General features: G+C 41.2%; 1 non-coding gene across 1 annotated transcript; it reads left to right on the forward strand.

The window, feature by feature from the left end:
* The first annotated feature begins 2259 nt into the window (after positions 1-2259).
* On the forward strand, positions 2260-2390 carry LOC141571979 (small nucleolar RNA SNORA18). Its single transcript, XR_012497013.1, has one exon. It is a non-coding gene; the product is annotated as a small nucleolar RNA SNORA18 (small nucleolar RNA).
* Positions 2391-24783: the final 22393 nt, after the last annotated feature.

Below are 24783 nucleotides of genomic sequence, written 5' to 3' on the forward strand. Positions count from 1 at the left end.
GTTATAGAGCCAGCCAGAGGGTGAGCTGAAAATAGAACTGTACCTCACACTCCCATGCAGGCTATATGATAACTTGTGTACTGTCAGCAAAGAGTTGAGAAATGAATGTCTTGGCGAGATTAGCATAATTTTACAGCTAAAGGAGTCTTGCTCACCAATTGCAAATGCCACTTGACAACAACAAATGACCTGCCTAATCCTATAAACAGTAATAAAAATCTGGACACTTCAGCAAAAGTTTCAGAAAAAAATGCCTCTCTGATGATTGAAATTTTTTTTAAATGCACAGTTCCACTGTCATGAAGCCACCAGTTGTATAATGCTTCAATTCCTTGTCACTTTTGACACTACCTCTCTAAAGACTAAACTTCCAAATAATAACTCTCAATACTGTAATACCTGCAAGTTTATAGGATCTTGCAGATGTATCTAAACATTTTCATAAGTATAGGATTTTTCTGAAGACTTAGGCCCTCAGTGATAACTCTATGTAAGTTTCCTTACTGAATGAACAGAACTAAAAAGTGGAACAGGATAGTCAGATAGTTAGAGCCCCAGGACTTAGCCACTAAATTTATATCTGTAGGTACCCATGCCATGGAGGGATTGCTCAACTACCGTGTTTCCCTGGAAATAAGACCGGGTCTTATATTAATTTTTGCTCCAAAAGACGCATTAGGGCTTATGTTCAGGGGATGTCATCTTGAAAAATCATGCGAGGGCTTATTTTCCAGTTAGGTCTTATTTTCGGGGAAACATGGTAGCTGCTCTGTCACACCTGAGCTGCTGTAGAAAACAATAAAAGCTAATACCACTATTAGTTGACAGGTCTCTCGGGTAGATTTTACATTGCACTGATCTAGTCAACAGAAAACTCTAAAAATTTATGTCTTCAGAAATGTTGTTAATCTTATTTCACTTTCAGAAAAAGTTATTTGTGATGATTGCTGTGCAAAGTGAGTTAATACTTTTGGTCCAGCTCTGAGTGGGAATACCACGAACAATCACGGACTATGGACTTGACTGCTACCTTCCTCCCCTTCATATAAGAGACTGCACTATGTCTTCAGTCATACTTTCTAGAAGACTGACCAGAAACATAAAATCTAAATGTACAGTAAAGAAAGTGATAAGTCGAGCAAGCTCTCACCTAACTAGTAAGAGTGGTGGAAGCCAGTCACCTTTCCATAACATAACATCGTATCTGACAGCATCTTAGAGGCCCCATTAAAAGTGGGAACAATAAACTACCTGGAAAAAGTGTATATCAAAAGTATACACCAGTAAAATTAGGGTTATTAGAAATGGTACCTTTACAGGAAATACTTTATTAATACATTAATAACCCAGTTATTGTGACGTGAAGAAATAACCCAAACATCCAAATTTGCATAAAATTTTTTGCTCCTTCAAACTCTTAGCATAAATATTTTGGCTGCTGTCATTTTTTTTTTCCTTACCTTTTGCACAGTGACAGATTAGGACTTCCTCGGTTAAATATACATACATACATACATACATACATACATATGTTAAATACAGTTGGGGTGGGAAGTGGATCTAGCTTTATTCAGAATGCCATTTGAACATTCTTGACTATTCTACTGTCAAAATTCTGTCAATACACAGGATTTGTCTCTGCTCACCCAAACAGACTATGTTTCACACAGAAGGAAAAATAAATTAGAAAAACTCCATAGGGATAGCAGTGTATCTGGGTTGCCCCCTAGCAATCACCTTCCCTTCTCAGTTTGACCCATGCTCTGTTTTATAGCTCCGTTTTATTTTGAACCGTGGTTTAGCAATTTCTGTATGCACAGTTCCAACACAGAGACTATTTTAATTGATTCATGTATTCACCAACATTTTTGTCACTTAGGGGACGTAAGTATCCCATGCTCTTAATAAGACTGCAGTTGAATGAGGGAGATAGCCACAGTGACAAACAGAATGTAAGAATATATGAAATAAGGGCTAGAGATAAGCTTTGGGGTCAGAATGTCTTAAGTTCGAATCCAGCTCTGCCATTTACTATCCGAGTGACCTTGGTCAAATTATTGAACCTCATGGAGTTTCAGTTTCACCATCTAGAAAAATAAGTGTGGCAGTTATCATTCAAGATGGCCCTCGATGACCCAGTATTCATGCCCTTGTATAATCCTCTTGCCTTGAACATGGGCTGCGTGGACCTTGTGACTTGCTTCTAATAAGTAGAATACTATTTGTAAAACTGATGGAGATTTTAAAAACTGACTTCCAGTTGAGGTCTATCCCGATGGGGCTTTTTCTGTAGACTTACACCGGTGAAAACACTTCAGAGAATAAATATGTGCTTTCCTTTATTCACAGAACTATGTGTTAAATCTGTGGGAAGGCATTAAAAGACAGAGCTGCTAAAACTGGGCTCATTATTTTTTATCTTAGGTATTAGTATATCCCATTGATCTATAGTATTCTTGGGTGTGATAGCTCAGGAGTGAATACGGCTTGAACTTGCTTATGTTTAGAGGGTGTCTGACATTGAGAACCAGGGAGATCCACCTACTCTGACCCGAACCGTGGCCCTAAGTAAATTGCTTGAAGAAATTGGGTCCCAACAATTAAAGGACTGACTGTCATCGCAACTGGATTGAGCAAAAATTATTTTTAGAAGGGCTGTCTTGAAAGTCAAGACCCAAACGAAGGCAGTAAAAAGAATCACAATACGTGAAATTCCTTAAATAAAAATTTACCTTTAAATAGCTGTGCCTCTGTTGCACATGATGGGAAGAACCCTTTGCACTTTTCGTGGAAAGTCAACATGTGTTTTTGGCCTGAGGTTTCTCTAGTGTTTTCTGTGGAAGGAATACAAATAAAATTTAGTAATTATAAAAGACTGCCTTCCATTTTACTGGGTTTTCTCTATTGCCTTCGTAGCCTATGAGCTTTAATGAAGCACGCTGGCGTGTTAGAGAGCCCCACCTGGCAAAGAAGTGCGGCCTCCAGCCAACAGCCAGGCAAGAACTGAATCCTGCCAACACCATGTGAGTCAGCTTGGAAGCAAATCCTTTCCCAGCTGAGACTTGTGATGACCATAGCCCCATTCGATACCTTGATTGCAGCCTATAAAACAGGGAACCCAGCTAAGCCAGCCCAGGCTCCTAATTCACAGAAACTATGAGATAATAACTGTTTAAAGTCACTAAGTTTTTTTGTTTGTTTTGACCCAAACTTTCATTGATACTGCATGAGGACACAGTTTCTAGAAAGCTAAAGCCACTAAGTTCGAGGGGTAATTTTTTTGTATGGCAATAGATAAATAATACAATGGGATGACATGTTCCTTGCAGAATTATTGTGAGGATCAGAATATATATGAAGATTAGGATGATGAAGAGGAGGAGGGCATGACAACAGGGGATCCCAGCTAAGTTTAAATTAAGATTCAGAACCTGGCAGAAATGTGGCTATTGTGAATAAGATATATATAATGTTTTGTATTGGGGAATATTGGGGAACAGTGTGTTTCTCCAGAGCCCATCATCTCCAAGTCACTGTCCTTCAATCTAGTTGTGGAGGGTACAGCTGACTGGCCCATGTGGGAATCGAACCAGTAACCCTGTTGTTCAGAGCTCACGCTCCAACCAACTGAGCCATCCGGCCACCTGTGAATAAGATATTTTTAATGGCTGAGCCCCTGAGGAGTACAAAAGAGATGAAGGTGTGGGGAACAGGGTATCATTTTCCCATTCAGGCCCAGACTCTCTCTGTCTGACTCTGATAGAAAGGGGCTTATGAGCAAAATTAAAGTAGCAAATTTGTGATAGTCTGCAAAAAAGAAATGGTGCTTGGGGGACTAGATAACAAAGTTTAGCATAGAATTAGGGAGAGGGTCGTCCTCCTACTTCTCAGATTGGAGCGTGACTACAGCTATAACATGAAAACTGAAGGGATAGTGCAGATGTTCAACTCAAGGGTTTCCTGCCTTGGAAACATGGAGAGCAGCTCCCTTGGCAAGGAGGAAGGTTTCTCAGAGGACAATGGTCACAGCGTAGGTGACAAGGCCCTGCTACTTCTGCTGAGATTGGCACATAACTATATCTATACTTGTGGTTGGTGAATGATAAGAAAGAGATTACGGGGCAGGAACATAAGCATACTTCATTCTGGGTAGTTTCTGAGAAGGGAAGCTAAAGACCTCCCTCACCATAAGCCAATGCCATTGGGTTGTACGTGCCTTAAAGGACGTGCAGGTTTCTCACACACGAAGAGGGGTAAGTAGACATTCCACACTGAGGGGAACTGAGGGAACAGCATGAGCAAAGATTCAGAGCTCTGAGTGGAAATCCTTTCCTTAGGGAAAAGCAAGTAGTCTTCTGTGACCAGAGAAAGGAGTACAAACTAGTTCACATTTTCTATTCTGATTTTGGTTCAGTCCCTAGAGCAGTAATTCTCAGCCTTTTCGGTGTCAGCTTCCCTATACACTCTTAAAAATTGTGGTGACTTCGAAGAGCTACTGTTTATGGGGATAATATCTTTTGAATATTTACTGTATTAGAAATTAAAATGGATAAACTTTTCAAATATTTAGTTTGAAATCATCCAAAATAATAAACATGTTAACATAAATAGCATCTTTTTATGAAAATTAACAGTATTTCCCAAAACACAATAAGAGTAAGTGAGAAGAGTAGCATTCTTTTACAGTTTTGAAAATATATAATTTTTTTATTTTGGGGCTTCATTAGAAGACAGCTGGATTTTCATGTACACTTCTGCATCGATCTGTTGCAATATCACCCATCGCATGGCCTCTGGAAAACTGTACCGTACATGTGTGAGAGAATGAGAGTCAAAAAGCCAAATCATATTTTCATATTATGAAAATAGTTTTCATTTCCCAGACTTTCTGAGTTTCAGGGACACAAAAAGGTCCCTGGACCACGCTTTGAACATCACTGCCCTGGAACAGAAGCAGTAGATATCACCAAGAGAAAAAAGCCAGAAGTTACAAATATAGTGATGATGATGATGATAGTAATAATAATACTGAGAGCTAACATTTATTGGGTGCTTATTATGTGCTCTTTGAAGCCCTCGCAAGAACCTAAAGAGTGGTTACAATTGCACTTTCCAGATGAGGACACTAAGGATAAAGAAGTCAAGTAACTTGCCCAAGTTTACACAGTTAGTAAGTGGTGGGGAAGCTGGGCTACAAACGCAGCAGCCTGGCTCCAAAGCCTGTACTAACCACTGCACAACCTGCCTCTCTAAAGGACAAAGGCCTATAGTATAAATGACAAAGGGTTGAGTCATGCCACTCACCCACTCTTTCTCCCTCCTCTCCCTGCCATTTGAGATTTCAATGCTCTTTTCTCTTTCCCTGCCTGTTTAGGAAACTCATGTTTCTTTTCACTCTACAGTACGTCCTCGTCCATTGCCCTGCTGTTCATTACTCCCACCACTCCACAGAAACTGCTCTCTCCAAAGACGCTCACGACCTTATAATTTTCAGATTTAGTGGCCACTTTTCAGTACTCATCCTTTTTGCTCTTTGAGGTATGGCATATTATTGACCTTTTTATTTTCTCATTTGGAGTCTCTCCTCTATTGGTTATTCTGACACCAGACGCTTCTATTTCTTTTACCACATATTCAGTAATTTTTTTTTCCAGAAAATCCTTTATGGGGTCCTCTTCCTTGGCCTGTCCCTTAAACATCTTTCTCAGTGTTTGGTCATATCTCTTCTTTCTTTTCATTCTATAACTTCTCCAACTGCCACATCATTCACTTCCACGGCTCTAATTACTAAATATATCCTGTTGACACCCCAAAACACTTACATCCCAGCCCCCTGTCATACCACCATTCTCCATGAGCTGGACACTTGGGAGTCATTCCAGACCTCCGGTACCTCACCCTAGGATTCTGCTGAGTCTACCTCTGAAACATTTCTGAAATGTCCCTGACCCTAGCTCAGACCCTCCTTTCCTCCCACCTGGATTATTACACTAGCCTCATTAGTAGTTCACTTCCTTTTAGTTCTGGCTGCTGCGAGTTCATCCACAGCAGCGGGAGGGGCCACTCTGCGCTCTGCACAACTCTAGGTCCCATCATTACATCGTATCTTACATTATTGCTGCCCCCTGGATTGTGCAACCCTGAGGCTTTGTATATGCTACTGTTGGAATATGCCTTCTAAATCCCGTGTGGGACTGGGTTACTCCAAAGCCTGAAACAATTTCCATGATTCCCTATTGCCTTCAGGATTAAGCCCCAAACCAGACAGTGTTCCAGTTATTATGGCTGTGTCACAAACTACACTAAACTCAGCAGTGTAAAACAATAACCATTTTATTAGACTTGTGGATTCTGTGGGTCAGAGATTTGGAAAGGGCATAGGAGGAACGGTTTGTCTCTGCTGCTTGAGGTCGAGGTCTTGATCTGGGGGTGTCTCCTTGGATGGTGACTGGGATCAGCTAAGGCTTCTCCACTCACATGTCTGGGACCTGGGCAGGGTCAATAAAATTAGGACTGCTGACTAGAGCACCTATGTGCATTCTGTCCTTGTGGCTTGGTTTCCCCATAGTTTGGTGGCCTCAGGGTAGAGCGATTTCTTACATGACATTTCAGAGTTCCAAGTGCGAGTTCTCCAGGTGGAACCTACATAACCATTGATGAGAGCCTCTGAATTCACACAGTGTCACTTCTACCATATTCTGTTGGTTACAAGTAATTATGTCCCAATTCAAGGGGAGGAGACATAGACTTCATTTCTCCATTGAAAGAGTATCAGGTCACATTGTAAGTGAGCATGTGAGGTGAAAGATATTGTGGCCATCTATGGAAAATACAATCGGCCACACAAACCATAGCAAACCCTGCCAATAAGCCCAGCCTCCCCACCTGCCATCTCTCCTTGACCTCTGTGCTCATGTTACACAAACCTATGGCTGCTCCCTTCTGAACCTATGGCTTCCTCTACCTGCACATTCCCATGCCTCCTTTAAGAGTTTGCTCGAGGGTTACTTACTGAAGGCAGACTTAGGCAAGCTCACATTAAAAAATAATTCTATAAGCTTTCAAACAGGGAAAAATAAATGGCTTTAAAGAGTTAAACCACATTACAAAATGGCAAGAGAACAGAGAGAAAGCTCACTTAAACGAAATAGAGGGGCTGTTGGTTGGCTCAGTTGATTAGAGCACGGTGCTCATAACACCAAGTTTGCCGGCTCGATAACCGCATGGGCCACTGTGAGCTGCGCCCTCCACAACTAGATTGAAACAACTACTTGACTTGGAGCTGATGGGTTCTGGAAAAACACACTTAAAATAAATAAAAGTTTAAAAAAAATAGAAATCAAAAATAGACACAAGGATATACTGAATTTAATATTTGGTATATGGGTGGCTTTTCAAGTAAGGGAGGGAAACGATATATGCCCCAAACACCATCTAAGACTCAGCTTCCTCTGGTAGGTATTAGAAAAGTAGAAGTTTTCTCAAACATCCCTCTTGTTTCCCCCTGAGTTACCAACTCTGCACATACTCTTCCCTGCTCCACTTTTGCTAGCTCCCTCCTTCTCTGCCTGGGGCTCCAGGACACATCCATCCTGTAGATTCTGCTCCTTCAGTGTCCACACTGTCACCACACAAGGCTGCCCACATGTATTCCACTCTACTGAAGTTTGGGAAAATGAAAAGAAATTACAATGTAAGAAGGGAGAACTTAAGAGCTAAGTGCAAAATACGATTTTTTTTCTAGAAAACATCTATGATGTTTGTTAATTTAACATGTGTTTATTGAGTGCCCACCATGTACCAGACACGGTTCTAGGTGCTGAGGATTGAGTGATATGGCAGTTGGTGTTGTGGCCCCCTTTTATCCCGTTGGGCCTTATAGCACACACCATCCCATTTTAATTATCAGGATCTGTATCTCTTTGCCTGCTGAGTATCTTCAGCAGCCAGAACATGGTATGGCCGTGGGCAAGTGGGCCCACCAGCCCAGACGTACCCAAGAATTAACACCCTAGAAACAACCCTTATTTGGTGACTAACAGAAGTTGGTGTATTAATATCGCAGCAACCACACCTCCCAGGGTATATTCTTTGAGGCCCAGAGTTTCCCTGTGGGATTAAACTCCAGTAACCCACAGGGGTAACTTGCCTGATAATGCATCCTTAACTGACTGCCTTCTCATCTCTACCTCACTTCTCCACATTCCTGATATTTCCAGAGATCAGACCTCATATAAACAATTGCACTCAAATTCTTGTCTCAGGTCTGCTTCCGGGGAAACCTAAACTGAGATAAATGGTTTTAAAAAATACTTTAAGAAAGGCAAGGTCCTGACCTCATAAAGATACATAATAAATAAGTAAACAAATATATGATTTTAGGAAATAGGTGCTATGAAGAAAAACAAAGCAGGGTAAGGGATAGAGCGAGTGACTGGTGGGCCTAAAGGAAAGAGATACTATGTAGACAGGGTGATTAAGGAAGGAGCCTGAAGGACGTGATATTTGAGAAGCTCAACTGAAGCGAGGGAGGAAGACTTACAAATGTCTAGTGGAAGAACCTTCTCGGCAAAGGACCTGAAGCAAGAATGAGCTCCATGTGTTTGAAGGACAGCAAGAAGGCCAGCGGGGGACCCTTTCGTCTTCTCCATCTACACTCATTCCTTTGGTGATGTCACTCAGTCTCATGGGTTTAAATATCATCTATATACTTTCAGCTCCCGTAATCTTATCTCTAGTTAGACCTCTTTCCTGGAATTCAGACTCACAAATTTATCTACCTATCTCCGTTTGGGTGTCCAACAGACATCTCAAACTTGGGTCCAAAACCAAAATTCTGATCTTCTCCCTAAACTTTCTCCTCCCACGGAGATGTCTTCCCCATCTTAGTAAGTGGGGCAACTCCATCCTTCCGGTCTCCCAGGACAAAATTATTAGGGTCATCTTTGACTCCTTTCATTCACCTCTCACGTCCAATACAGCAGCAAATCCTGTCAGTTCTGCCTTAAAAATATCTATAATCCAGTTACTTGTCACCACCTTTACTGCTTCCACCACCATCCCTTGCCTTCTTGGTCTCCCGTGCATGCCTCTTGCTCCTCCTATGATGTATTCCCACCTTGCAACTCAAGAAATATTTTTTTTGGGGGGAGAAGGGGAACAGGACTTTATTGGGGAACAGTGTGTACTTCCAGGACTTTTTTTCCAAGTCAAGTTATTGTCCTTTCAGTCTTAGTTGTGGAGGGCACAGCTCAGCTCCAGGTCCAGTTGCTGTTGCTAGTTGCGGCAACCTTGTGGTTGAGAGGACGTGCTCCAACCAACTGAGCCATCGGGAGCTCAGTGGCAGCTCAGCTCAAGGTGCCGTGTTCAATCTTAGTTGCAGGGGGTGGAGCCCACCATTCCTTGCGGGAGTCAAGGAGTTGAATTGGCAACCTTGTGGTTGGCCCATGTGGGAATCGAACTGGCAGGCTTCGGAGTTAGGAGCATGGAGCTCCAACCACCTGGGCCACCGGGCTGGCCCAAGAAATATATTTTTTTAAATTTTATTGGGGAATATTGGGGAACAGTGTGTTTCTCCAGGGCCCATCATCTCCAAGTCGTTGTCCTTCAATCTAGTTGTGGAGGGCACAGCTCAGCTCCAAATCCAGTCACCGTTTTCGATCTTAGTTGCAGGGGGTGCAGCCCACCAGACTATGCGGGAATCGAACCAGCAACCCTGTTGTTCAGAGCTCACGCTCTAACCAACTGAGCCATCCGGCCACCCAGAAAATAAGCAAAGATATAAAGGCAATTCCCGGAAGAAAAATACAAATATATATAAAATCACTAATAAGTAGGGACATGCAAATTTAAATAAGATAATATTGTTTGACTATCAAATGAGAAATATTTTAAAAGATTAAAAATATGGATGTTATTGTATTAAGTAAAGCCCAAACTGTTTTCAGTTGCTAGTCTGCAAAGATGGCCTCCAACAAAACAAAATTCTTCCCTTCCCTTTATGTCTATGCTGCTCCTCATATCAAAAGGTGAAGTTTATTTCTCTTCCTATTGAATATGACCTGACCCAGTGACTGCTTGGGACTTCTGAACCTAGGCCTAAAAGAACTAGTAACTTCTGCTTCCTTTTTCTTGGAATACTTCTTCTTGGAACCCAGTTTCTATGCTGGGAGAAACCCAAGCCACATGGAGAAATCATGTGGAATACAACCAAGACTCTCCAGTTGACAGCCTTAACTGAGCCTACATCAACCACCAGCCATGTGAGCGAACTATCTTCCAACCCACAATGACTTTGATCACTATTGAACAGGACCCAATTAACATTTTACAATCTGATCAATCCAATCAGTAATTTCTCTTTCTTAGGGAAGAGATACAGGAGTTGGGAGGGCTTGGAAAATATTAGTAACCCCAGTCTACCAGGAGTTGGGTGGGAATTTATTTTGCTTATAGGCTTGGTGTCCAATAAGCCCCTGAGTTGAGCCTATGTGCCCATCAAATTACATCCCAATGGGCCCAATTTTTTATTGGACTTTGAGACAGCCTCTGTGCACTACAGCTCCCATCTGTTTCATAGCAGGATACTTGTTCTTTATTCTGGGGTGACCTGGCAATATAGCATGCCTTGACCCTCCTGTAAAATAAACCATAACTTCCCACAAGTTAGGACAAGGTGTTAAACCTATTTGGAGTCCACTTATCTCACCTAGTGTGCATGGGAGAGGAGAACTAGTAGGGAGAAAATTGGAGCAGTCAACCCACTTTCTACCAGTTAGATGTCACCAGCATTTGGAAAGGAAACTCAACATGCAGTCGTCCACCAATGGATAAATAATGGTCCCTCAGTAAGTTCCACTTCCCATACACGCGCTTGAAATCTCCCTGCTTCTGGTTTAGGTAAGAATGATCAAGGTGCCTGCCGTTAACTTTTTTTCTTTTTTTTTTTTGTCTGCCCAGTATCCCTTTTTGCATTGGAGACCTTTCCTTTCCCCATCCTTAGTGATTCTGGTAGTATTATCAACCACAATGTCTTACTCATCTCCCAGTGCAGGGGTGGGAAGGTGACCTAGCCTAGACAATTGTGATGCTTCCTCCTACTATTCCCAGTAGTAAGTCAAATGAGTGGGCATGTAATACAATTCTAGCCAATCTGAGTCACTAGGCACATGAGATGTGCTAGAATCATGAATGGAGAGCAAGGCTCTTTCTTTTTCGGGAACTGAAAGTTGTGAGAATCATAAAGTCAAAAGCTGCATGTGTCCGTCTTTCTTACCACAGTAAGACAATCTGTTTAATGATGAAAATACCCCCCAAAATAACCAAGCTGAGAGAAACAGAAATAGGGCCTAATGACATTGTTTAAATACCTGGATTCAGCCATGCTTGAAGCTAATACTAATCATTGGACTTTTTTTTTTGGGGGGGGGAATATTGGGGAACAGTGTTGTTTCTCCAGGGCCCATCAGCTCCAAGTTAAGTCGTTGTCCTTCAGTCTAGTTGTGGAGGGCGTAGCTCAGCTCCAAGTCCAGTCGCCGTTTTCAATCTTTAGTTGCAGGGGGCACAGCCCACCATCCCATGCGGGAATTGAACCGGCAACCTTGTTGTTGAGAGCTCACGCGCTAACCTACTGAGCCACTTGGCCGCCCCAAATCGTCGGACTTTTTAGTTAAATGAACCAACAAATTCTCTTTTGCTTAAGCAAATTTAGGGTCGGGTTTCTGTCAGTTACTTCTAAAGTCTTACTAGCAAAGGGCACTGTCCTTGATCCTTTCCTGATGTCTATAGTTTGAATTCTGTGAAAGGGAAAACACTAATCATTTACCCTACCCAGATAAAATATGTTAATTCTTCAGAAGCCTTGATCATCAATTCTAGGAGGGGGTAAGGAGGGCAGGGAAATTCTCTTCATTTTTCATAGGGAATATCTGAATCCAACAAAGAGAGATGAGAAGCATTCTAGTAATTCAGTAACTATTCAATTCAAAATATATATTGAGTAGCTGTTATACAATTAGTACTATGCTTGCCATTATGTGAAAGTACAAGATAATCACGATAATCAAGTAAGGGATCTCAGGAAGACAAGATTTCTGTATATGTAACACCTAAATAGCTATCGAAGGCTCAACACATTTTACAGGCCAAAATAAAGTGCACAGATAGCCATGTACCATAAAAATTTAAGGAATTTCAGGGTTTCCTGGTCAGATGAAAACCTTAAAGACCAAGGTTGGACAGTATTAGCATGCTGAAATGGTTAGGAAATTTGGCTTCTTTGGGCAAAGGAGCAGGAGGAAACTGAGGAGACCCACAGTTTATTCCATTTTTATTTGTGTGTTCTCTTTATGCCCCATAAAGTCTGAAACCCATTGTTGCTCTTATTTATATTTTGGTCTTCTCCACTCACTGTGTGTCCCTTACAGACAAGAACCATGTCTCATTCACCAGTGAGTCCGCAGCGCCAAGGTCAGCAGCTGCTATAGAAGAGATGGTCAGTAGGTGGGTGTTGAATGGAGTGATGAATGGATGAGGCAACGTCACCTGGAATCTGAGCCATCGGAAACCATTCCTGTTCTTACCTCCTTCATACACTTCCTGTCTAACTTTCCTCTCTACTCTATAGGTGCAATTAATACATACGTCATTTGCCAGGATACAAGATGCAAATATGTAAGTGCTGGGAAAGTAACAAATTAAGTAAGAGTCAGTGTCCTACCTACTCGTATTTCCCTAGGCCTTGAAGTCCTGGCTCTGCCAAGGGCTCCCTGCCCAGGGACAGAAGCTGCTGTCTCTCTGGCCAGCTTGCTGTGCTGACAGCTCTAATTGCTAAATGAACAGTCTGTGTTTCTAGTGAGGAGAGAGGTTCGCAAAAGAGTATTTCGGCTCCCGCAGCCCTGGGACAGAACATAATATTGTGCAATCAAAACTACCACCTCAGCAGGAGAGGTCAGCGCTGGATTTTCCATTACAGGAGGGGTAAATTTGGAACCCGGAGGCATTCTTGGAATTTTGGTTCCCAGAGTATGGTGGAGCCCTTCTGATCATTGGGAATGTGGATGAGTTTGCTTTCAGACTGCAAGCTCCTAAAATGAAAATGAGGGTTTGCAAAAGATAAATTGGGTCGTGGTGGTGGAGTTTATAGGCTCTACAAATGTATTCACACCATGAATTTTTGAAGAGCATCCATAAATAAATATTTGTTGGGTATGTGCATGTGGAATAGAGAAATCAAGAATTCTAAAACATGACCCTTAAAGAGGTGGCAATTTTACTGAGTAATAAATCAAGCAGTCACTATGACATAATTAAAAATGCTAGACAAAAAATGATAAGAATCACATAACAGATACAAACGCTCAGAAGAGAAAAAAAATCATTACTCTATTGTCCTTCAAATAGATGAATTTACAAATGAATTTTAGATTATTGAAACCAGGAGAAACCTAAGAAACTGCTGGAGAAATTAGGAAACTATTTTATCAACCAGCTCTACTCTCAGATTTACTTTGCAAAGTCTCTTTATGTTAAAGACTTTCTGTCAAATGTTTCTGGTCAACATTAATAACTGATAACATATTATATTTTCACCCGTATAGTCTTGATTTCTCATGAATAGGTATAATCATTTATTACATAGCTGTACTTTAGTTTCTGATCTATTTATAAACACTAACACTTTAGCTTTCTTATTTTTAAGTTTTATTAAGAAAAATATTTAATGAAATAGGTAAGTAGAATAGCACATGGAACAGCCACATACTCATTACTTGAATCCAAAATTAGTTAACATTGTATCATATATTTTTAACATTTTATCATGTTGAATTTATATGTATATGTGTGCATATTGCTAAACCATTTCAAAGTTAATTTCAGTTATGACAATTCATTCATCCTAAAGTATTTCATCTTGTAGCTCTAAAATATTAATAATATTCTCTCTATTAACCACAGTACTACCATTACACCAACAAAATGAACAATTTCCTAATGCTAACATCCAGGACACATGTATATTTTCCCAACTATTCCAAATGTATTTTACAGCTGTTATTGAAATGGTCATTGATATCACCTTTACCATTAAATAATTACCGTTAGTATCACTTATATTCTTAATTGCATAATGTTGCCTCCTATTCTGTGTGAGGTCTGCACCTAACACAGAAGAAGTTTGGGTATCTCAGCCATCTTTACAAGTCCTAGCTAGATCTTTTCCCATTTTTTTGCCTTTGTTCCTCAGCTTCCTTTCACCTGGCTCCCAGCTTTCTAGCTTTATCTGCTTTTTGTCATTACTCAGACTTGACACCATTGCCCTCTCCAGTCTTGGCCTTGGCTCTTTCCTAGACAGTTTTTGGACCCTTCTTCTGGATCTCTTTTCCTCAGCTGTTCTACCCTACTTGACCAAACCAGTGCCAACAGCAGCCAAACTATGCCTGTGAGTTCTACTAGGGTCCCTATCTAGAGGGGATGGGATCTTTTTACATTTCGCCCACGGTGGTGGGGTGAATTTCCAGCTCTATGGAGGACCTGACTATCATAGTTCTGTCATGTCAGCCTTGCCTTGCCTCTGGTGTGCTCACCAGTCTTCCATGGCCTTATTCCTGCTCCTATCTCTCCACCTGGCATCTTCCGATTGATGTTTTGTTGAACTATATGTTTGGTGCTGTGCTGCAGACCTCAACTACCACAAGAGTTTTTCTGCATTCTAACTGTACTTAGGCAGAGTCTTCTTTCTTAGGGTAGGTAGAGAAGGGCCAGATCCGAACGTTGAGCCCAAGGAAGCTGATGATTTGATGCTCCATTAAATCAATGCTTAAAGAATATTTGTTCAATGTTTCTTTAGAGGAAGAGTTACACACAATGTGGAGAGACGAGTAGAAAGACTATAGGTGGTCACATATCACTCATATACGTGGCTCAGCAAAAGAAAGGCTTGCAGGTAACTGAACCCGCTCTTTTTAAAAAAAATAGCTGGGAAGAAGAAAGGAAGCAATATTGCAGAGGTTGAAATGGAGGGAGGGGCAGGGAAAGAGGGCAGTGACCCAGAAGACTACTTCATTCTAGCTGTTCTGGGGGGCACTGTGTCCAAAGTCAGCTGCTATTAGTCCCATGCTACTCACACTGAGTTCCTTGGACTCTCCAAACTGAAGGTCAGCAACCAAGGCATCTTCTGAAAGACTCATGCCTGCCACCCCCCAGCATAGCTTGAGCCCCTGGAGCTTCAGGTCCCCTGCCAGAGACTCCAGATGTTCACCACCTACAAGGTGGCTGTGGAGCTGCCCTGTTACCACGCCCCTCCCTAGGACAAGTGTCCAGTTGCACGTGTGCGCAGCCTGAGATCTTGCCAAACAGCTGCATTCCCTTTTCTAGCCTGAAAAGGAAGCTCTTCTCAAAAACCATGACACCAGTTCCCCAGAAAGACCCAAGCAACCTTTGTAAAGAACTCCTACCAGAACTTCCAAGGCCTCAACATAGCTCATCCCTGTATCTGGGGGCGTTGGACATTACTAATACTCACCCCTTTCCTACCTGAAATCACCACAATTGACGAAGTGATTTGTTAGGTCGCTGGAAGTTGCTCTATAATCCAGAGGCTGCAGGCTTTGTCTCTGCCCCAACTTTATCTGAGCCAGTATGGCATTTTTATAGTCTCCAGACTCTTAGTTTATAATGAGGTTATAGGGGTAACTATCTCAGAAGGACATTAAGTTGAGTAACCTTGACCCTCTGCCCATTTCTCAGAGAAGATGATCCCAGTGGAGGTCAAATATTATCCCAGGGAATGGGAATGCCAGCCTAAAATCAGCATTTAGTCACCGTTTCCTAAGGGCTCAGCACATCCCCTCACAGCCCATAGCAGCTACCACACGCAGAGAAGTTCTGTTCACACTGGGCAGGCTGCCTCTTTCTAATGCTCTGAGTTTTCAATCTCATACATTCTCGACAGCCAAAACGGCCAGGGGGACACTCTTTCGCTAAAGCTCAGGGAGCATGTGCTCAGGCTGATGCTCTGTCACATGCTTCTTGACTAGTTTTAATTAACCCTGAATATGGTCTACAAAGTATAGAATCAAAAATGACATCCTGCATGTTACTGCTACATGAGACTTCCGCCCTGAGGCCAAGGAATACCTGGGCCGCCTGAGGATTTAATGTATCCTCTCCGACTCCCACGTGTTTCTTGCATGTTTCTGACTCAACCTCCTATCCTGGACGTTTTCCATATTAACCCCTATCTGCACCTCTATAGCCTATCTGTTCCTAAGTGAGGTCGTCTTCCTCTACAGTCATTTCACTACTGGCCTAGCCCCTGGTGTGCCTCCCAGTTTACAAGGCTACATCCTTGTATCTGCCCAACACGCGGTCATGACCAGAGACCACATGTCATCCAAAGGCTCAAAGGGAACCTATCATCATCACTCTGCAGAACACCTCATCTTTGCAGGTTTGTGTTTAACAGTTTGTTCCCTCTCTAATCAGAGTGCCTCTGCCACATTTCCACATCCCCCTGCACTACCAACCTGAAGGTCCACAAGCTCCATAGTAATGATGCTTGAACCACTCTCATATCCACTTGACTTTGAGCCTTCAAACCCACCAGACCAGCCTGTGGGTGAGAACTGAGAATAATAAAGATAAGTATTGCTCATTTGAATTCAGTTCTTTCCTTAGGAATTAGCTAGCATCCTCTGAATTTTCCTTCCAATCTAGTCTCATCCCAGTCCAGTTCTCCTCACCTCTTGACTCTTCACTTTGCTATCCTCTCAGGCTTTGTTTCTGCCCTTGGGATTCACTAAATGAAGATGGTTTTCTGGGTTTGACCCACCGAGTTCTTAAAGACTCTGCCTTGTGTTCATTGCTCTGGTACATCGGTCATGAAGGGTTAGATCAGACTGTGGTCACAAACAATCCCAAGATCTGAGAGCCTTAATACAACAAAAGTTTGTCTCTCGTTCTGCATGTTCAATGTGAGTCCTCAGGGAGCTCTGCTCACTGTAGTTACTCAGAGACCCAAGGTGATGGGGGCTCCATCTCAACATCTGCTACATGATCACTATGGTAGGAAGAAGACGTGGCATATAATGTTCTGGCTCTTAATATACCTGTCCAGAAATAACACACATTGCTTCCACTCACATTTCATTGGCCAAAGCAAATCACATAAAGTGCCATCTACCATGAGTTTAGAAAAAAAATACTAGGGTGTTTGTTATTGATTCTAATGACAGGTGTAACCACTTGTTATGGCTCATTTGCTTGTCACCTCCAGTCAAGACCCATCCCAGTGACCCAGTCCTCTCTGTGACTCCTTGTTCTTGGAAGAAACTTCCATATTCACTCATCCCATGTTGGCTCTACAACCTGGCTCCTGCTCTCTGCATTGACCCTAAGATGAACTCCCTGGCGTACGATCTTTACTTTTGCCTCTGATTCTGGTCTCTACCTTCTGGCTTCAGGCCACATTAATATGGGAAAGAGGTGCTCTGCCCACATACTAGGAGGTCGGACAATTAAGTTCACAAACTCAAACTCATCCTAGAAAAAGTGCTACATACCTCATTGCTGAGAATCACTATGGTCACCTTAGAAATATTCCCCTTGGGAAGCTATGCACTGATGCCAGTGCCTCCTCCACTCTTCAAAGCAATTTTGGACCTCTTTCTGGAATGGCCATCAGAGCTGTCGTCGTATTACCCTTGATGTCCTGAATGTCATCATAACATCTTCCTTTCAATATTTCCTTTATCTTCGGGTAAAGAAAGAAGTCATTGGGGGCCAGATCAGGTGAGTAGGGAGGGTGTTCCGATACAGTTATTTGTTTACTGGCTAAAAATTCCCTCACAGACAGTGAGCTGGTGCATTGTCGTGATGCAAGAGCCATGAATTGTTGGCGAAAAGTTCAGGTCATTTTCGTCTTAAGTTTTACATGCAGCCTTTTCAGCACTTCCAAAAAGTAAACGTGGTTAACTGTTTGTCCAGTTGGTACAAATTCATAATGAATAATCCCTCTGATATCAAAAAATGGTTAGCAACATTGTTGCAACAAGTTCGCGAACTTAATTGTCCTACCTCGTATGCCTAGAATCCACCAAAACCAGATTAGTCCTTGTCTGTCCCCATTCTGATGGGAGGTTTAGACACTCAGAGTCCCAGACTTGCAACTGGAGGACAAATACCAAAGCCGTGTCCAAGGAAGGGTGCCAAGGCTGAGAAATTTGGCCAAATCTAGTCATCATGCCAGGAGCCAGAGGCAAGTAACAAGATCCTGAGACAAGGTCAGGGAGCCAGGGAACATGAGAGTGAAGACCAGCACGGAGGACGGAGGACGCTGCAAATAGAAACTCCATAAACAGGGTCCCCTATTCACACCTTTGGGTTTTCTAATTATATGTCTTTAACCAAAGTAATGCCTACACACGTTTTACAAAATTAATTGGTTTTCCCAGCCTTTTTTTTTTAAACGAGGCTTTTAACAAAAATCACCCATCCCTTTCCTCTTCTCTGCCCTTGAGGCAATACTTTCCAACATTTTTTAACATATATATACATATATATATCCTCATATATTAATAATTTGGAGATATATTCTTGGATTTTCTTTCTAAGTTTTAGACTATTTATCACCTTTCCGCTGTTCAATATGGGGAATTAGCTCTGTTATGCTACTGACTGCATACTTCCCTTCTCCCTATCCTCCCAGTGTGGTTATAGCCCAAATTTTGTTAAATCCATATTCAGTGTTAACATGGTCATGACCATGCAAATATTGTAATAGAAGCAGCAGAGAATAATGAATAAGAGTAAGAACTCTGGAGGTAGATTTGATCCCTGCCTTCACCCTTCGCTGTGTGTGATAGGCTCAATGATGTCTCCTCAAAGATGCCCACACCTTCATCACCAGACCTATGGATATGTTACCTTCTTAGGAAAAGAGACTTTGTAGATGTGATCAAGTTAAAGATTTTGAGATGGAGAGATTATCCTAGATTACAAGATGGACCCAATGTAATCACCAGGATACTATTAAGAGAAAATCAGAAGAATCAGACTCAGAGAAAAAAGATAAAAGGATGGAAGCAGAAGCCAGAGAGAGAGAGAGAAGATGCTGATTTTGAAGATGGAGGGAGCGGCCAGGAGCCAAAGAATGTAGGTGGCCTCTAGCAGATGGAAAAGACAAGGAAAAGGGCCCTAGAGCCTCCAGCTGGGATAGAGGCCTGCAGACATCTTGATTTTAACTCATTGAAACTTATTTTGGATTTCTGGCCTCCAGAACTGTAAGATAATAAATTTGTGTTGTTTTAAGCAATTAAGTTTGTGGTGATCTGTTACACTAGCAGGAGGAAACTAATACACTATGTGGCATTCAACAAGGTACTTCTTTGCCAAAGATTTGTTATCTGCAAAATGAGTTACTGTGAGAATTAAGTGAGTTCATAAATGTAAACCATTTAGAACATAGTAAGGGCCTAGAAAATAGTAAGTGCTATATGTATTTTTGTTGTTATTGTTTGTAGCTAAGCCACCAAGAGTAGTGTTATTATGTGCCTTTTCTTTTGTCTTTTCCTGGTTCTTATAAATTCCCTCTTCGTCTTCTATGCATTTATCACTACCTCATCCCCAGCTAAAAAAATCTCCTGTCAATATGGCCATACATATAAGTAACATATCCGTTCCATTTTTTCTAGGAGATATCACTCCTAGAGTTTCAAGTTCTCTCCACTATAAGCAGCTTGCCTGCCTCATTGCTGTTGGAACTTTGTTGTTATTCTGGGGATTCCCTTCATTTTTTTTCTTGTTAGATTTGCTTTCCTTGATTCTGTGTCTTCCTCTTTCTTTCCTCCTCCCAGCTTTATTGAGATATAATTGTGTCTTCCTGCTTCTTGATTTACTTTCTAATTTGATGGTACACATCCTTCAATAGCTTCTGATAAAAGGTACCTGAGTGGTAAATTTGTCGAGAACTTGATTGCCTGAAAATGTTTTTATTCTACTCTCACAGTTAATTCATAGTATAACTGAGTATAGCTTCTAGTACCGTAGGCTGAATATTTGTGTCCTCCCAAAATTCGTATCTTGAAGATAATCTCCAATGTGACGGTATTTGGAGTGGAGCCTTTCAGAGGTTATGAGGGTGGCGCCCTTATGACTGAGATTAATGCTGTTAGGAAGGAGGCCTCAGAGAGATCCCTCACACTTTCCGCCATTTGAGGTTACAACAAAAAGACTGCCATCTTTGAACCAGGAAGAAAGCCTTCACCAAACACCGTATCTGCCAACACCTTGATTTTGGACTTTCCAGACTCCAGAACTATGAGAAATAGATTTCTGCTGTTTTAAGCCATGCAGTCTATTTTGTTATAGAAGCCTGAACAGACTAAGACATCTAGGTTAGAAATAATGTCCTTCATAATTTTGAAGGCATTGCTCCATTGGCTCTGGCCTCCTATGTTACCTGGGGAATGTCTGATTTTCTTGATTGCTGATATTATATGTGTGAAATCTATTTCATCCTAGAAACTTTTTGGATCTTCTCCTGATCCCTACTGCTTTGCAAATGCGTTGACTTGAATTCCAGCTTGTAATAAAGAATCTGACTCCATTTTTTATATTCAACAGCTGACATCTTTCAATCCCCACCCTTCCTTCTTCTCTCCTTGCCCTACATGTAAGCAAAGTAAAAAGTTCCTTCCTTTGGGAAATTCAAACCATGCAAGCCCAGCCTATACATGAAAACTCTTACTGCGGTCCTTTCACCTCAATTAAAGCCAAAGCCCAAGTCACCCTTCCTGCATCTCTCAGGACATTTTCTGCCCTGCTTGGGATCCAGGGGCATAGAAGACCTCCTTATATGCACAATAATTCTCTTCGTGCCTTCTTGGTATGTGTGTAGTATCATCAGTATTAGCATCCAAATCCATTCATGTGCAGAGTGACCACAACACAGATCCACCACTTACTACTTGTTGAATGATTCTGGGTAAATGACACAATCTTGTTCCACCTCAGTTTACCTGTTTATAAAATGGGGATAATAATAGTACTTATACTGTCGTTTTGAAGATTAAGTGGATTAATACATGTTCAGTGCTTAAAGCAGTGTCTGACACATAGCAAAAATTTAACAAGTGTTAGTTATTACTGGTGTGAGCCTTTTTTTATTCAAAGTTTTGGACACTTGTTGAGTTCTTTCAATTCAAGGACTCAGGTTAATTCAATTATGAGACTTTTTTGGTATCATTAAATTTCGGGAGGCCGGATGGCTCAGTTGGTTAGAGTGCAAGCTCTGAACAACAGGGTTGCCGGTTCAATTTCCGCGTGGGATTTTGGGCTGTGCCCCCTGCAACTAAAGATTGAAAACGGCGACTTTACTTGGAGCTGAGCTGCGTCCTCCACAAACTAGATTGAAGGACTTGGTGCTGATGAGCCCTGGAGAAACACACTGCTCCCCAACATTCCCCAATAAAAGTAGAAAAAAAATTAAAAAAACAACAACAAAAATTTATATCCTTCCCTCTATTCTCTACTTCTAGACCATTGCTCACACTTTCTCTCCTATATTCCATCAAATTTTCTTTTTATTTTGCTTTATGCGACATTTCTTCAACTCTACCTTCCAGCTCTTCTGTGGCCTTTATATTCATTCTCCTCTTTTTAATTAATAGTGGAATCCCTGTTTTTTGTTTGTTTGGTTGGTTGGATTTTTGTTGTTGTTGTTGTTTAAGGAAGATGCAGCTCACAGTGGCCCATGTGGGGATCGAACCGGCAACCTTGGGTTATTCGCACCATGCTCTAACTAACTGAGCTAACCAGCCACCCCAGAATCTGTTTTTTTTACTAGCTATTTGGTCATGCAGACCTTGCACAGTCAGAAATACTCTTCGAGCATCAAGAATGGAAGAAATAGAAGAAATATTTGCAAATTATATATCTGCTTAGGGATTAATATCCAGAATATATACAGAACTCCTAAAACTCAAAAACAAAAAACCCAATTTTAAAATGTGCAAAAGACTTGTGTATACATTTCTCCAAAGAAGATATACAAATGTCCAATGAAAGCACATGAAAAGATGTTCAATATCACTAATAATTAGGACAACACAAACCAAAATCACAATGAGATACCACTTCACACTCATTAGAATCGCTATTATAAAATAAAAACAGAAAATAACAAGTGTTGGTGAGGATGTGGAGAAATTGGAACCCTTGTGCATTATTGATGGGAATGTAAAATGTGCAGCTGCTGTGGAAAACAGTATGGCAGCTCCTCAAAAAATTAAACATGCAATTACCAAATGATCCAGAAATTCTGCTTCTGGGTATATAACCCAAAAGAACTGAAAGCAGAGCCATGCACAGATATTTGTGCACCAATGTTCATGGCAGCATTATTCAAAATAGTCAAATTCCATTGACTGGTGATTGATTAAACAAAATGTGGTATATCCATACAATGGAATACTATTCAGCTTGAAAAGAAAATGAAATTCTGATACATGCTACAACATAGATGAACCTCTAAGACACTATACCTAGTGAAATAAACCAGACACGAAAGGACACATATTGTATGATTGTGGTTACATGAAATAACTACAGCAGTCAAATTCATAGAAACAGAAAGTAGAATGGTGGTTTCCAGGTGATGGAGGAAGGGGAAATAGGGAATTATGGGTTAATGAGTACAGAATTTCAGTTTGGGATAATGAAAACATTCTGGAGATGGGTAGTGGTGATGGTTGCACAACAATGTGAATGTACTTATGAACCTTATACTTAAAAATGGTAAAAGTAAAATATATGTTACGTGTATTTGACCACAATAAAAATAAAAGAAATTCTCTTCAAGGATGGAGATTTATCACCATGACAGCAATGGGATGTGGGGAAGGGTTGGTGGACTCCTCTTATCTCCCTCTCTCCAACTGACACCATCCCCTATAACTTTATGACTGGTTATTGTCTCCTATCTGTTCCTTTGGCTTCCTATTTATTCTGCCTACCACTACCAAACATCCACATGGCTACCTCCTTCCTTGTTTTTTGACTTCCATAGTTTCTGATAAGAAGTCTGCTGTAATTCTTATTTTTTCCCCTTCATTATGTAATGGACATTTTTCTCTGTCTGCTTTTAGGATTTTCTATCATTGGTGATATCCAGTAATGTGATATCTCCTCTTCCCATTGCTATACTGGTAATAAATCTTACCTTTGAAAAGTATTTCTGGTTGTGCAAGGACACCATATGGACCCAAAGACCCTGTTTTTCAAACTGTGAGATCATGTAAGCCGCTTTCTCACCATACACCTAAAGGCCACTTTAGGAAAAAAAGACAGTGGAGCTTATAGGGAAGTTATCTTGGAGACATTTTTTTTTTTTTCCTAAAAGAGATTGTTTCTTGTAGGATCCATTTAAATTATTTAATCAGATAAAGCTTAAAACAAGAGCAGACAATCCTCAAAGGATCTATACCTAATAACACTAGTTGGAAATATATGAAGCAATGTGACTACTGACCCTGGTGTGCAATGTAGTGACGCTTCTTACCAGCATCCTTTTCACTCTTCATTACACATTATTCGCAGTCTGTTCAATACTCCTTCCTCAAACAGCTCTTAGACTAACCATTCTACCCAAAATAGCCATTCCCTCAACCACTCCTTAACTATGCTGTATTTTTCTTTGTGGCACTTAATCACAACATAACATTTTACTATTTATTTCTTACTTGTTTATTGTCAGTTTCCTCCACTAGAGAATAAGCACTATGGGTGCATCTTCTTCATTGTCTTATTCATACCATATCCCCAGAGCATATGCTCAATAATATTGAATGAATTTAATTATTTATGTATTTATATTATTTATATGAAGTACATTTTTAACATAGTTAACTATTGTTATTTAACCTGACGTTATTTGTCATTTTCATTTGTATCATTTACCCACTCATTGTGCAATCACTTACTAAATCTCTACTTTGTGATATATATATATATATATATATATATATATATATATATATATATATAGTTAGCATGAGTGGTAGAGAGAGACAAAGATGTATAAAGTAAGACTTCCATAAAGAAATCCCCATTTCTTGAAGGATAAAATTCAAAATCCTTAGCAAGCAAAGATTAGACACCTTAAATCCAAGAAGGAAAATAGGCTTTATGCTTTTAAAAGGACTTGAGAAGTTAGGTTTGTTTCTAGAAATGTGTAAGAGCCCCTCTGCTTCCTTCCAGTCCCTCCAAGGAGCCCAACTCCCCAATTTTCCACCAGAGCCAGCTCCTAGCCAGAGTTGCTCAAAGCTCCTCCCTTGGTAGTTGACAGCTGGGGAAATCCCACTAAGGCCCGGCCCCCCACATCCCTCCTTATTAGACTAAGTGGCTCAACCCGTGGGAGGGGCTGCTGGCTCAGCCAATGGAAGGAAGCGGGTGCGAAAGCCTATGTAAACAAATGCAGAGGGAAGCACCTTGGGTTCCTCCCCCATGCGGCGGAGCCGGACGCCCAATACCCTGGCCCAATACCTATCCAGGACTAGCCTAGCGTCCTTTCAGCCAATCAGAGTCGGTGTCTCCCGCAAGGAGGCACTCCACCTGGTGGGAAAGAACGAAGGGAGCGAAACGACAGAAGTTAATACCAATCAGAAGCTGGAACTTCTGAGGGGGTGGGCGGGAATTACTTCACATTTAGACCAATAAACACAACACGTGCCCTTCTAGGTGACTGAGCGGCATCCACTTCGGTCCAATAGACAAATAGGGCGGTGC

This window comes from Rhinolophus sinicus, chromosome 2, assembly GCF_057876585.1.
Source record: "Rhinolophus sinicus isolate RSI-liver-muscle chromosome 2, RSI-T2T, whole genome shotgun sequence".
Lineage (NCBI taxonomy): Eukaryota > Metazoa > Chordata > Mammalia > Chiroptera > Rhinolophidae > Rhinolophus > Rhinolophus sinicus.